Here is a 4,818-nt window from a genome sequence, read left to right on the forward strand (position 1 = left end):
TGTTCCTTTTTAATAAGACCTTTATTGAGAAGCTGGATAAACATCGCAGACGTTTCTTTTGGAGGAGGAAAAATAAGAAACATGGATACCATATGGTTAAGTGGACGAGGATATGTCGATCGAAAAGGATTGGGGGATTAGGGATTAAAGATCTTCATAAACAAAATATTGCCCTACTTGTTAAGTGGTGGTGGAAGTTAGAAACAAGTGATGGGCTATGGCAGCGTATTGTAAGAGCTAGATACTTCAGGAACAAAACAGTGGCTACCATTCGGAGCCGCTTTTCAGACTCTCCCTGCTGGAAAGCAATTATGAAGGTCAAGGATTCTTATATGGCAGGAAGAAAAGTTAAAATCGAAAGTGGAAACCTGGCTAGGGTCTGGTATGATCCGTGGGCTGAGAATATTGCGTTGAAAGATCACTTTCCTGATCTATTTGGTATTTGCCAGGAGCAGGAATGCATGGTTGCATCTTGGGCGACTAACAACTATGAGCTGGGCTTTAGACCTAGACTGGTTGGGGTGTTGGGTGAGCAGTGGGCTTGGATGGTTATGGAGGCTAAGAAACTATCGTTGAATGACTCCCCAGATAGAATCTTGTGGGATTTTGATAGTAAAGGGAAGTTTACTACTAAATCCGTATATGTATGGTTGGAAAGAAATCTTTCAGGTCCTAACTATAGGATGGTATGGAAAGCACCTATTCCGCTGAAAATTAAGATTTTCCTTTGGCAGCTGTTTCAGAACGCAGTTCTCACTCGTGATAATATGCGCATTAGAAATTGGCCTGGAAATCCTGTGTGCTCCTTCTGTAATGAAGTCGAGATAGCAAATCATTTGTTCTTTACCTGTTCGCTTGCTCGGTCGGTTTGGGGGGTGTTGGGCATGACGGCCGGGGTTTCATGTTGCCCTCGCTCTCTGTGGAAAAGGTTAACTTGGCTTTATAAGTTCTTTCCGGATGGGAAATAGTTTTACATGATGATTATTGCTGCAATATGCTGGGGGATTTGGACCCTCCGCAATAAAGTCACATTTGATAATCATATTGTTCGTTCTCCTCTTGAGGCTGTTTTCACTGCATGCTCGTTTTTGCTGTACTGGGCAGGTTTGCTAAAGGAAGAAGAAAGGGCGAAGCTCCAGGCTGGAGTGAAGAGGTTGGCTCACGCGGCTGCTGCGCTGGCGGACAGGTCCCTCCCTCGAGGTAGATCCCTTTTGGGTGACAGAGAAGGGATCCAGATTGGTTAGCAGTGCTCAGCGCTCGGTCCTTTTGCTTGCCGCCTCCCACTGGGGTTTGATGCCCGCTGGTTTTATGTCTTCTGGTTTCGGTTAGCCTAGTCGCAGATGTTGTTTAACTTGACTCATCCTGGGATTTCCTTTCCTGTCGTTTTTGGGCTGCGGTTTGTGAGTGTCATCAGGTTTTCGTCCCATGGCGGGTGGTCCGTTCCAGGATCATCCTGCGGTGGGTTTCCTGATGGTGCGCCAGCTCGCTCTCCCCTTTTCAGCTTCATTTGATCTCAAAAAGCTTATATCTTTCATCCTGTTAGTTGTAGTGGTTTGGGCACTAAGAACATCTGGATACAGAGTGATGTATTTCCGTTGATTGCGAAATTAATGGAAAGGGGTTGAGAGCCCGGTTGGAAAAAAAGGTCCGGCTATCTCCTGACATGAAGTGATGAAGATGGGATGAAGTTGGTGTTGAATCATGGATGGGTTTTAGGCCCATATGAACAATGATTCCTAGTTAATCTTGAAGCCCATGGATGGGTTTTAGGCCCATATGAACAATGATTCCTAGTTAACCTTGAAGCCCATGGATGGGTTTTAGGCCCATATGAACAATGATTCTAGTTAATCTTGAAGCCCTTGTATGGTCTGGCGGGTGGTGGGAAGTTTAGTCCCACCTTGCTACTTGAGGAGAGTTGAGATCCCTTTATAGGGCTGCTCTACCTCTTGCCATTGGGAGCTTGGAAAGAGGAGTGGTACACGCGCGCTTCTCCTCCTCCGCCGTTTTGCCGCTCAGGAACGAATTAATTAATCAGGGATTAATTAACGAGTCGCTAATAGGTGGGCCACTGTCCGAGACGTTGGACTGCTGTGGGCTGACTTGCGTTGCCGGGAGTGCGACCCTTCTCCGGCAAGCTCCCTTGCCGGGAGCGTATCGACTCGGTAGTGGGCTTCCGCCCAGGCCCACGACGGCCTACCCGACGGCCTATATAAGAAGGCTCTGCCCAGTGGAGTGACCTGGTTCGGTTCACTCACTCCCTCTCGCGTAACCTAGCCGTCATCTGATGTTCCTTGCTCTATGCTGCCTCCGGCGACCCCATCCTAACCAGGTTCACTCACTCCCTCTCGCGTAACCTAGCTGTCATCTACTGTTCCTTGCTCTGTGCTCCCTCCGGCGACCCCATCCCGACGAGCGCGTGCACGGTTGGTCGGGAGAGCAGGTGCCTCTGGAATCCTGCCGTTCGAGATCCTGCCCGAGAGAACGGCAATAAGGTTTTTGGGGAGCGTCTCGGCGCGACTGCTCCCGATCCGTCCCCAGCTCCGTCAGCCTCTGCTTCCACTACTTCCCCTGCATCAACACCATGGCCGACAACGCCGCCGCTAAGAAGAAGGCCACGGACGAAGTCGAGGCTACTGCTGCCGCCGCCGCATTGGCATGGCCAACCGGAGGGTATGATCTGTTCATCCCTCATTTACTCGTGCTTGTGCTAGCCGTATATGTGCTGCTCATAGATGGTTTGCTTCTATGTTCTGTGCGTGCTAGTATGCTTAGGAATCGGTATGAGATGCATACTGTATTTGTCATGCTTACTGTTTACTCGTGGATTAGTCTAATTGGAAAAGTGCTAATATTTCCAACAATCCAAAAACCTTATTCTAGGCACTTTTCGATTCAAGGCTTTGTTGCGACACTGAAACCGGAAAAGTTTACTGGGACGCATTTTAAGCGTTGGCAGACAAGGACCACCTTGTGGCTCACAGCAATGAACGTGTTTTGGGTTGGTGTTGTGTCTCCCATAGAAACGATTGTTCCTGAACAGGAAAAGGCGTTTAGGGAGGCAACCACCATCTTTGTGGGAGCCGTTCTTACTGTGATCTGAGACAAGTTGGTTGACGCATATCTCCATATGCGTATTGCCAAAAACTTGTGGGATGCGCTCGAAGCTAAGTTCGGCGCAACCGATGCTGGGAGCGAACTGTATGCCATGGAGCAGTTTCATGATTACAGGATGGTTGATAACCGTTCTGTATTGGACCAGGCTCATGAGATACAGTGCATCGCTAAGGAGCTGGAGCTCCTGAAGTATGAGTTACCGGACAAATTTGTCACGGGTTGCATTATTGCAAAACTCCCTCCTGGATGGAGGAACTTTGCTACTCCTCTCAAGCACTTGAGACGTGAATTCTCTGTTAAGGATGTCATCGGTCATCTCAGTGTTGAGAAGAACTCGAGAGCAAAGGACTCACACGTGAAAGGGGCAGAGGGTTCTTCTAGTGCCAATGTGGTGCAGAAGAACTTCCACAAGTTCAAGGGAAAGAACTTTGTCCAGCAGAATACTACCTTTAAGAAGAAGGGTAAGAAGAAAGACAAAAAGAGAGATGGTTTATTTACTTGTGGTTCAGAGGAACACTGGGCAAACAAGTACAAGAAGTCAGGACATGACTCTAAGTTTGTCAATGTAACTCTGAGCAACAATGATGCGGCATCTGGGTATGGTAATCTGTTTACCATACTTTCAGTCTGTCAGTCCACCATTGACACTGGGGCCAATATTCATGTGTGTGTTGATGTGTCTTTGTTTTCTTCTTACCAGGTCGCACGAGATTATTCCGTCCTGGTGGGGAATGGCTCACATGCTTCTGTTCATGGTGTTGGCACGGTAGATTTTAAGTTTACTTCGGGAAAGATCGTGTAACTAAAAAACGTGCAGCATGTCCCCGCCATCAAGAAGAATCTCGTTAGTGGCTCCCTTCTATGTAGAGAAGGGTTTAAGTTAGTATTTGAGTCTAACAAAGTGGTCGCATCTCGGTATGGACTATTTGTTGGAAAAGGATATGATTGTGGTGGTTTGTTCCACCTTTCCCTGGAGGATTTCTGCAATAAAGTCATGAACCAAATTCATTCTAATGTGAACGAATCTGAGGTTTGGCATTCACGTCTTTGTCACATAAATTTCGGTTGTATGACGCGGCTAGCTAAGATGGACTTAATCCCAAGTTTCACTTTAGCCAAAGGCTCTAAGTGCCATGCGTGTGTGCAAGCTAATCAACCTCGTAAGCCTCACAAGCTTGCGAACGAGAGACACCTGGCACCATTAGAGCTCATACATTCAGATCTCTGTGAGATGAATGGTGTGTTGACTAAAGGTGGAAAGAAATACTTCATGACTCTGATTGATGAAGTGTGAATGCTAGCAGGTGCACAAGTTTGATCAATGATAATTTCAATCACCTTTTCTAGCATCAATATGTGTCATAATAGTAGCTTATCTCATAAAACTTTTCATGATCAAGTAACAATCTATTCACAATGTCAAGTATGGTTCAGAAACTTCATTGAGAACTAACAAACTATAATCTCAGTCATTGAAGCAATTGCAATTTATCATAACATCAGAAAGAGTCAAGAATAGAGCTTTTCAGCAAGTCCACATACTCAACTATCATATAGTCTTCTACAATTGCTAACACTCACGCAATACTTGTGGTTATGGAGTTTCAGCCAGACACTGAGAAAGATAGGGGCTTATTATGTTGCCTCCCAACGTATTCACCTTTAGGTGATGTCAACAATAATAGCCCATGCTAACTTACA

The sequence above is a fragment of the Triticum dicoccoides genome, chromosome 4B (assembly GCF_002162155.2).
Source record: "Triticum dicoccoides isolate Atlit2015 ecotype Zavitan chromosome 4B, WEW_v2.0, whole genome shotgun sequence".
In the NCBI taxonomy this organism is placed as follows: domain Eukaryota; kingdom Viridiplantae; phylum Streptophyta; class Magnoliopsida; order Poales; family Poaceae; genus Triticum; species Triticum dicoccoides.